Source organism: Gastrolobium bilobum, unplaced genomic scaffold (genome assembly GCF_033153095.1).
Source record: "Gastrolobium bilobum isolate Gb01-03AN ecotype WA unplaced genomic scaffold, APGP_CSIRO_Gbil_v1 utg383, whole genome shotgun sequence".
In the NCBI taxonomy this organism is placed as follows: Eukaryota; Viridiplantae; Streptophyta; class Magnoliopsida; order Fabales; family Fabaceae; genus Gastrolobium; species Gastrolobium bilobum.
Genome location: NW_026895409.1, coordinates 76,114 through 85,080, shown reverse-complemented (window position 1 = coordinate 85,080; position 8,967 = coordinate 76,114). Strand labels below are relative to the sequence as shown.

Below are 8,967 nucleotides of genomic sequence, written 5' to 3'. Positions count from 1 at the left end.
CCTACCTCTCTTCTCTTCGTTGATAGTTTTTATTTTGCTCTTTAGGTTATTTTCATGCTACTGTTTTCTGTCTTTATTTTAGTAATAGGTTTGTAATTTTTATGAGCACTGCTTCAGGGTTATCGGCTGTTGATAGCTCCTGAGTTTTAGTTTTCGTATATTTTAAAGTTCCTGTTTTTATTATGTTTGTTTGTTGTAACTTACCTCATCAACCTGTGGTGATGAGCTAATTTTTCTGAAAGTTGGGTTGAAAAAGTACTCGGAACTCACTGTTATTGGATGATGTTTTAATGTTTACATGGTTGTTTTTCAGCTTTTTTACTGTGCATGTTTATTGCTGAGTTTGATTATGTGAAGATCACACATAGTCAGCTCTTAGTGGTGTGAGATTATTGGGAAATAACTCACACTAGACTCCACTGTGAGCACATGGAAAGTTTAGAGAAAAATCTATCTCAATGGGTATGGCTTCAGGGATGAAGTTACCCCCATGTAACTTGTGAAAATGGTTCTTCAAGATCCTATGACAACAGTGACATAGGGATATGCCAACTGTTGTCAGTGGAAGAAAACTGTTGTTGGGAAACAACAATTATCTTAATATTTTCATTAAGCTGGGAGCAATTTTTGTTCTGTATTAAAGCATCCCAATGACAAATGAGGGAAGGGGAAATTTACACTCAACTCACTTCCAAATACTATTTTAAAATCAATTTTTGTCACTTGTTATTTTTTTGTCAAAATCTGAATTTATTTTTCTGTTTCTAATCTTAAAAGAAAACCATTAAAAAATTATTTTACAAGTCTTTTAGTTAAGTCATTTTTCTAGGCAGTAGTTAAAGAACCTGTCACATACTAAACCATTGTTTTAAAAAGAGAAAATCACCACAAAAACATTTTCAGATCTTTAGTTGAGAAAAGTATTAGCATTTAATTTTATTTGTTTTTATTTCTAGTTCTTTTAGCAATTACCATTTATTTCAAGATAAAACGCAAAGATCCTTGTGGGAACGATTATGGGGACTCACAAAAGCCCTATATTACTTGTTGTCGTGTATACTTGCGCGCATTACTTGCATAACTGTTAGCAAGGCAACAAGTTTTTGGCGCCGTTGCCGGGGATCGAAGCGTACATGATCAGATTTCTCTGTGTGATTGTTATTTCTGAATTGCTTATTTTTGCTGTTTTTAGTTTAGCTTAATTTGAATTCTGTTTCAGGTGTGTTACTATAGTTCGTGAATATTAATAGCTTAAAACTTTGTTCTGTTCATATTCTGTTTTTTTTTTTTGTCATTTAAATTTTTTTTAGTCTAATAGTTCATAGTTGTTATTTTATTTCATAATTTCGTAGTTACAGTTTTATTTTAATTATCAGTCTCACTCTGTTAGTGAGTTTGCCTTATAAAGCTGTAAAGCTGTGAACTGTCTTGGGACTTTTCTATTTGCAGGTTCTTGTTTGTTTATTTTTTGCATGTTTTGCATAAAAATTGGTTAGTAATCTAGGTGTTTTAGCTAAGTCAAGTTTACCTGTTTTAGTTAAAAAGGGTGCATGAGTGCAACTCCACACCCGTTCATAGAATCATTTGACCCAGAACCTAAGAGGACCTTTAGAGTTAGGAGAAGAGCCCAAAGGCAAATCCCAATCCCAAATTTTGAAGAGATGGAGAATGTAGGAAATGGAAATGGGAATGAGGAAGAAATACCAAGGATAGAAAACCCGCTTGTAATAAATGACAATGATAGGTCCATGATGGACTTCATCATACCTGTGTTGGATGAGTTAGATCCAAGCATAGCTCAACCTGTGAATGGAGTGCCCTTTAAGCTAGAACCAGTGATGTTCACCATGCTCCAAAACATGGGGCAGTTCCATGGGTTGTTGATGGAAGACCCACACAAGCACCTTAGAAATTTCATAGAAGTGGCCAACACTTTTAGGAATCCCAACATCTCGGATGATGTGCTAAGATTGGAGCTTTTCCCTCATTCACTGGCTGACAAAGCCAAAGAGTGGTTGAACTCCCTTCCATCCAACTCCATAACCAATTGGCACACCCTTGCTGAGAAATTCATCATGAAATTTTTCCCCTCCAATAAGATAGTGCAAACTAGGGGTGATATTGCTAACTTCATGCAGAGGGATGGTGAGACATTAGTGGATGTGTGGGAGAGGTACAAGAACCTTCTTAAGCAATGCCCCAACCATGGTCTTCCCTCTTGGGCAGTGTTACAAACCCTTTACAATGGCCTGAATACTCAAAACAGGGCCTTGGCAGATTCTGCTGCTAATGGCATGTTTATGACTATGTCCTTTAACCAAGCCCATGAGTTGTTAGAACAAATGACTCAAAATTATGCCCAATGGCCTGAAGAGAGAAATCAGCCAAGGAGAGTGGCTGGTTTACATGAGATAGACCCTGTAACAGCCCTTTCAGCCAAGTTTGATGCATTGTCCAATTTAGTGAGAACTCAAGGACAAACCATTAAGGCAAGATTGTCCCAACCCCAAGTTCATGTACCTACACCTCAAATACCTGTGACCCAACCTCAAGTTAACGCAATAAACACAAGTGTAACTTGTGTTTGCTGTGGTGGGCCCCATTTGTATGATAGCTGCCCATCCAACCCAGAATCTGTGTTTTATGTGGGAAACCAAAATAGAAACCAAAATATTTTTTCCACTAATTTTAATCAAGGATGGAAGCAGAATCAACAGCACCAATTTTTCCAAGGGCAAGGGCAGCAAGCTGGCCCTTCAAATGCCCAAACCAAACCACCTTTTCCCTCCCAAAATTACCAACAACCTTCAAGGCAGCAACCTTTTGCTCAGCCTAGTGAGCTGCCTATTGCTCCACCAAGCTTTGTTGAGGGAATATTTGGCTAAAAATGAGACCAAGCAAAACAGCTTGGAAGCTGTTGTGCAAAGTATTCCAGCATCCTTGAGGAACATAGAATCCCAACTAGGCCATTTAGCAAACACTATGAATACCAGACCCCCTGGTACCTTGCCTAGTAACACTGAAGAGCCTAGGAGACATAAAGAGCAATGCAATATGGTAGAGCTTAGAAATGGCAGATCTGTAAATCAGCTAGAAGCTGTGGTTAGACCTTCCACATTAAAAAAAAAAAGAGAAGAGGAAAACATGCAGCAAGAAAAAGATGCAAATTCTGAACCTGTTCAGAATTTTGTTGTTCATGACAGCCCCCAAGGGGTTGTGCATAGTGATCCCCTGCCTATTCTGGTTGAATCAGATAATCAGACCCCTATAGATGAGCCTTTAGGGAATATTTCCATGGAAAAAGCCAATCCAAAGGGTCAAGCACCCAAGTCAAATGTTGAGACACCAGTTGTCAAAAACAGACCCCCACCACCTTTTCGTCAAAGATTGCAAAAACAGAAGCAAGACACTCAGTTTAGGAAATTTCTAGACCTCCTAAAACAGTTGCATGTCAACATTCCATTTGTGGATGCATTAGAACAAATGCCCACTTATGTGAAATTCATGAAAGAAATTCTTTCAAGAAAAAGGAGGCTAGAAGAGTTTGAGACTGTTGTTCTTACTCAAGAGAGCAGTCAATATTTGCTTAGCAAGATACCTCCTAAATTAGGTGACCCAGGAAGTTTTACAATCCCATGTACCATAGGAGACCACTACATAGGCAGAGCATTGTGTGATTTAGGTGCTAGTATCAACTTAATGCCTTTGAGTGTGTACAAAAAGCTGAAAGTAGGAGAGCCTAATCCCACCAGTGTCACTTTACAGTTGGCTGATAGGTCCTTAGTTTATCCGGAAGGGAAAGTAAAGAATGTCTTGGTGAAGGTAGATAAATTCATTCTACCTGCTGACTTTATTATTTTGAACTATGAGGAAGACCGAGAGGTGCCTATAATTTTAGGAAGGGCTTTCTTAGCCACTGGTGGGGCTGTGATAGATGTTAAGGAGGGTGAGTTGGCCATGAATGCGAATGGTGAGCAAGTAAAATTCAATATTTTGAAGGCCATGAAATACCCAAGAGACATTAGACTGTATGGTCAAAGATAAATTTTTGCATGAGTCTGCATTAGACTCTTTACAAATTTCTGGTTCTGAGGGTCTAGAAATCAGTCAAACTGATTCAGAGGAAGTGGTTAAATGGTTAAATTCCAAAACTGATGTGGTTTGGAAAAATAAAAATTTTGAGTCTTTGGAGTTGGCCAAGAGAGGGTTAAAAATTCCCAAACCCTCAATTGAAGAGCCCCCTGTGTTAGAACTCAAGCCTCTGCCTAATCACCTTAGGTATGCTTACTCAGGGGGAAAAGACACCTTGCCTGTTATAGTGTCCAATTTGCTCACTGTGTTAGAGGAAGAACAGTTGCTGACTGTTTTAAAAAAATTTAAGAGAGCTATAGGTTGGTCTTTGGCAGACATAAAAGGAATTAACCCTTCCTATTGCACACATAAAATCCTTTTTACTGACCCAACCAGCAGCTCTAGAGAGCAGCAAAGAAGGCTTAACCCAATCATGAAAGAGGTAGTAAAAAAGGAAATTATTAAGTGGCTGGATGCTGGGATCATATATCCCGTTTCTGACAGTAACTGGGTCAGCCCAGTACAGTGTGTCCTAAAAAAGGGTGGGATCACTGTTGTGGAAAATGAAAAAAAAGAACTAATACCCACTAGGACTGTCACTGGTTGGAGGATCTGTATGGACTACAGAAAACTCAACAAAGCCACTAGGAAGGATCATTTTCCTTTGCCTTTTATTGATCAGATGTTAGATAGATTGGCTGGTAAGGAATATTACTGTTTTTTAGATGGCTATTCAGGGTACAATCAAATAGCCTTAGCCCCTGAGGACCAGCCAAAGACCACTTTTACTTGTCCCTATGGCATCTTTGCCTTTAGGAGAATGCCCTTTGGGCTGTGCAATGCACCAGCCACCTTTCAAAGGTGCATGATGACCATCTTTACTGACATGATAGAACAATTTGTGGAAGTCTTCATGGATGACTTCAGTGTCTTTGGGGATTCTTATGATGAGTGTCTAGGAAATTTGGGAAAAGTCCTTGAGAGATGTGAGGAGACCAATCTAGTCCTAAATTGGGAGAAGTGCCATTTTATGGTGAAAGAAGGCATTGTATTAGGACATAGGATATCCAAGGCTGGGTTAGAGGTTGATAAAGCCAAGATAGACCAAATTGAAAAATTGCCACCCCCTGTTAACATAAAGGGGATAAGGTCTTTCCTTGGGCATGCTGGTTTTTATAGGAGGTTTATAAAAGATTTTTCCAAAACCTCTAAGCCTCTTAGTCATTTGCTGGAAATTAACACCCCATTCCATTTTGATGAGGCTTGTCATAAAGCCTTTGAGGAGCTAAAACAGAAATTAATTTCTGCTCCCATCATAATAGCCCCTGACTGGTCACTGCCCTTTGAGTTAATGTGTGATGCAAGTGATTGGGCAGTGGGGGCTGTTTTAGGACAAAGAAAAAATAGAGTTTTCCACTCTATTTACTATGCCAGCCGAACCTTAAATGGAGCCCAATTGAACTATACAGTGACTGAAAAGGAACTGTTGGCTGTGGTGTTTGCCTTTGATAAATTTAGATCCTATTTGGTAGGCACCAAGGTCACTGTGTATACTGACCATTCTGCCATAAAATATTTGGTGGAAAAGAAAGATTCCAAGCCTAGGTTGATTAGATGGGTTCTTCTCCTTCAAGAGTTTGATATGGAGATTAAGGATAGGAAGGGAACCGAAAATCAAGTGGCTGATCACTTGTCTAGGCTTAATGAAGGGCAGCAGGATGAAAAGGTAGTGGAGCAAGCCATTAGAGAAACCTTCCCTGATGAGCAACTATTTTTAGTTGCCACTAACACAACCCCATGGTATGCTGACATAGCTAATTATCTAGTTAGTGGGGAACTGCCTAAGGAGCTGAGTTACCAACAAAGAAAAAAATTGGTACATGATAGCAGGTTTTATTTGTGGGATGAGCCTTACATGTTTAAAAAGTGTGCTGACCAGATCATTAGGAGATGTATTTTAGAAGAAGAAAAAGAGGACATCCTTAGGCAATGCCATGACTCACCATATGGTGGTCACTTTGGTGGCATGAGGATAGCAGCAAAGGTGCTGCAGTCCGGTCTTTATTGGCCAACTGTGTTTAAGGATGCAAATTCTTATGTCCATAAGTGTGATAGGTGCCAAAGACTTGGCAACATTTCTGGAAGGCATGAAATGCCTTTGAAACCTATTCTGGAGATTGAACTCTTTGATGTATGGGGCATAGATTTTATGGGCCCCTTTCCACCCTCTTTTGGAAACCAATATATATTGGTTGCTGTAGACTACGTTTCCAAATGGGTGGAGGCTGCTGCCTTACCCACAAATGATTCCAAGGTGGTGATTAAATTCTTGAAAAAGAATATTTTCACCCGATTTGGAACTCCAAGAGCCATTATAAGTGATGGAGGTAAGCACTTTGCTAGTAGACAATTTGAAGCTCTTTTGGCTAAATATGGAGTTAAGCACAAAGTGTCTACTGCTTACCATCCACAAACAAGTGGGCAGGTGGAAGTCACTAATAGGGAAGTTAAGAGGATTTTAGAGAAGGTTGTGAATCCTTCAAGGAAGGACTGGTCCCTTAAATTAGATGACTCTTTGTGGGCTTATAGGACAGCTTATAGGACACCTTTAGGCTGCTCTCCTTACAAGCTAATTTTTGGTAAAAATTGCCATCTACCCTTAGAGCTTGAGTATAAGGCATATTGGGCTACCACACAACTAAATGTTGATGCCACTGCATCAGGTTAAATGCTTATGAAAATGCCAAGTTGTACAAAGAACAAATGAAGAGATGGCATGATAAGCAAATTTTGGATAGGAAGTTTGCAGTGGGGGAACAAGTATTGCTTTTTAATTCAAGATTAAAATTTTTCCCTGGGAAGTTAAAATCTAGGTGGTCTGGACCATTTAAGGTCATTAAGGTACATCTTCATGGAGCTGTAGACATCTTGAGTGAGAAAGATGGTAGGAAATTCACTGTTAATGGGCAAAGATTGAAACACTATTTTGGAGAGTCTATAGAGAGAGCTGTTATTTCAATCTCTCTATGTGACCATGCCCCTTCGTAAAAACAAACACAGTGACAAAAAGTCAAGCTTAAGACTTTAAAATTAGCATGTTTTGTTTTGTTTGAATTTTTTTTTTTCCTTTTCTTTCTTTACTGTTCTGAGTTGTTGATTTCTTATCTGTTTTGATTTCAAATAAAAAAAAAATATAGCTGCTACTGACACTCTCATTTCTTCTGTTCTGGTGTTAGTGAATCGTTTTGCTGATTTCTGGAAGTAGATCCAGCTTCAGTTTGGGGGAGTGGCCTGAGTATCATATTGTTTTTATTATTGCTATTTTATTTTTTTAGTTTCAATTTGTTGTTTTTGTTTAAAAAAAATTATTTTTATTTAGCATCATGGTTAGAAAGCATATCTTGCGTAGTGGAGGACCTCACAGTCCAAGGCTTACACCACACACACCTGACCCTGAGAGTTTTTCCCTCTCATCTTTCACATGTGAAAAAGCAATAGAAAGGTTTGAGAAAATTATGCTTGCTAGAGACCCCACCCCTGACAAGGGATTTGAGGAACATGCCTCTTATCCCGAATATGTACATGAGGTAGTGCGAACCCAACATTGGGAACAGTTCTACCTGCATCCTAAGGATGCTGCTAATGTCAATGTGGTGAGGGAGTTTTATGCAGAAGTCTTGAATGAAGGTCAAACTGAGGTTAGTGTTAGAGGCATTAGAGTTTCCTATGATCCTAAAGCTATTAGGGAATATTTTTCCCTACCAAAAGCCTCTAAAGATGAGTTTGCAAAGTATGTCAAGAAGCATGATCAAGCTTTCATGGCTGAGATATTAGAGGTCATAGCTGTCCCTGGGGCTGAATGGGAAATAAAGGACAAGAACTATACTCTGCAAAAACATTTTTTAAATGAAAAAGCTCAAACTTGGTATCATTTCATTAGAGCCAGATTGCTTCCCACTACTCATGTAAATTTAGTGACTAAGGATAGGGCTGTTTTGTTGTGGTGTTTATTGGTTGGGAAACCAGTAGATGCTGCCAAATTAGTTTTTTCAGGAATTGGAGCTTGTGCTGGGGGTAGAAAAGGCAAGCTCCGGTTCCCCAGCTTCATATCCCAGTTATGCAAGAAAAAGGGTGTCTCAACAAACCCATCTGATGTGTTCTTTAAAGTAAGTGAGGTTATAACTGTGCAAATCATTAATAAATTAAAAAAGGGCATTGCTGCACCCTCGGTTAAAAGAAAACAGTTGGAAACAGTGGGTAAAGAAAAGTTGAAAGGGGTGGTTGAAGAGGAGAAGACTCAATCTTCTCCCCCAGAAAAGAAAGGGAAATTTGTACCTAGTGTTACGAGTTCTCAGTGGCAGATGGCAGAAAATATTGCAAAACACTTGGAGACTATGGGTCCTCCCACTGAAAACCAGATGTTCCCAGGCTGGTTCCATAATAATCTGGTTCACATACATAAGGTGCTCATGCGAATGCAAGATCATAACAAAAAAATGGACTTGTTGTTTGAGAAAACATATGATCAATTTTATTCTTTAATGTATAATAGAGCCAGATTTCATGATTACATTGCAGAAAAGGATAGAGTTTTGAATGATTTTTTGAAAAATACTTTTGTAAATTTCCCTGGTTTACCTTCATTACCTGATGATTTAACCTGGCCACCTTCCTCAGTGTTTGTTGATCCTCAGGTAAAGGAATTCATGGCAAGAGCTGCTGGTAATCCCCCTCAGCCTCAACCTACAAGGAAAAAGGCAACTCCTCAGCCTACTAAAAAGGAGGACCCCTCATCTAGCTCAAGGAAGAGGGGAAGGCCGAGGACAAAAGCTGCCATGGAGGAAGTGAGTGACAATGAAGAAGAGGAAGAAATGCAATATTTTGAATCAGAATCTG

The 8,967-nt window shown here is 39.1% G+C and overlaps 1 non-coding gene across 1 annotated transcript; it reads right to left on the bottom strand.

Moving 5' to 3' along the window:
• Positions 1 to 2,106: 2,106 nt before the first annotated feature.
• On the bottom strand, positions 2,107 to 2,212 carry LOC133310069 (small nucleolar RNA R71). The gene has a single exon (XR_009751396.1). It is a non-coding gene; the product is annotated as a small nucleolar RNA R71 (small nucleolar RNA).
• Between the last annotated feature and the right edge of the window lie 6,755 nt (positions 2,213 to 8,967).